This window comes from Olea europaea, chromosome 12 (assembly GCF_002742605.1).
Source record: "Olea europaea var. sylvestris chromosome 12, O_europaea_v1, whole genome shotgun sequence".
Classification (NCBI taxonomy): Eukaryota; Viridiplantae; Streptophyta; class Magnoliopsida; order Lamiales; family Oleaceae; genus Olea; species Olea europaea.
Genome location: NC_036248.1, coordinates 27,043,403 through 27,044,397, shown reverse-complemented (window position 1 = coordinate 27,044,397; position 995 = coordinate 27,043,403).

Sequence of the window (995 nt, the reverse complement as noted above, 5' to 3'; positions counted from 1 at the left end):
ACCCATAGATATCCATATAAGTTAGTTCTAAGATGTCCGAAATTCTATCTCCTTATATTTGCTTGCCTTCTCTTAATGTAATTAACATAAACACTTGCGTCTGATAAATTGAGTGAATCAAGAATTTCTTCTAACATAAGATTTTTCATTCTCTTTTGAGAGATGTGACCTAATCGCTTATGTCACAACGAAATGGAATTCTCATTGGTTAATTTATGTTTAATACCATATGAATTCAAATGCAATGTTTCTTTATCAGGGTTAACTATATTAAGCAGATATATGTTATCATAATCTGAAAAAGAACTAATACCCACAACATTTGAATTAAGAAAAAGACTAAGCTGATTATTTTTAGTTAAACAAAAAGTAATCAAATTTGTTTAATGTAGAAATAGAAATCAAATTTCATCCAAAAAGACGGTACCACAAATGTCTCATTCACATCCAAATAATATCCATTATTTAATAGTAACTTAAAAATCCTTATAGCTTTAACTTTAATTGATTTTTCATTGTCCCACGTAGATGAATGTTTCAACATCGATTGGCTTTAGGCTGTTTAGGCAACCCTGCATAGACATCCTTATTTGAATAATAACACCGAAATTTATCCACAAAATGTGTCTAGATACTGGAACTAAATTAAGTCTCATAACAGAACAAAATAAGAAGTTTACTTGACTTTACACCCTAAGCATGGCATTTAGTACAATCTCTCTTCATGTATCCCATATTTTTACAAAAGTAACGGTTAGATGATTTATCCTTTTTAGGTGTTTGTTGTTACTTTTGAAACGAACCAGAAGCAACTTTCTTATTCTTTAATTTTTTCTTGGAGCTACTTGTCAAGTGCTTACTTTCAGTTTTCTCTTGTTTTAGACTTTCTTCTTTTTACACACATTATGAAGTAAGCTCATTAAGAGTCTACTTTCTATTTTGATAGTTGTAACTGGCCTTAAATTAATCGAATTGTGCAAGAAGAGAAATTAAAA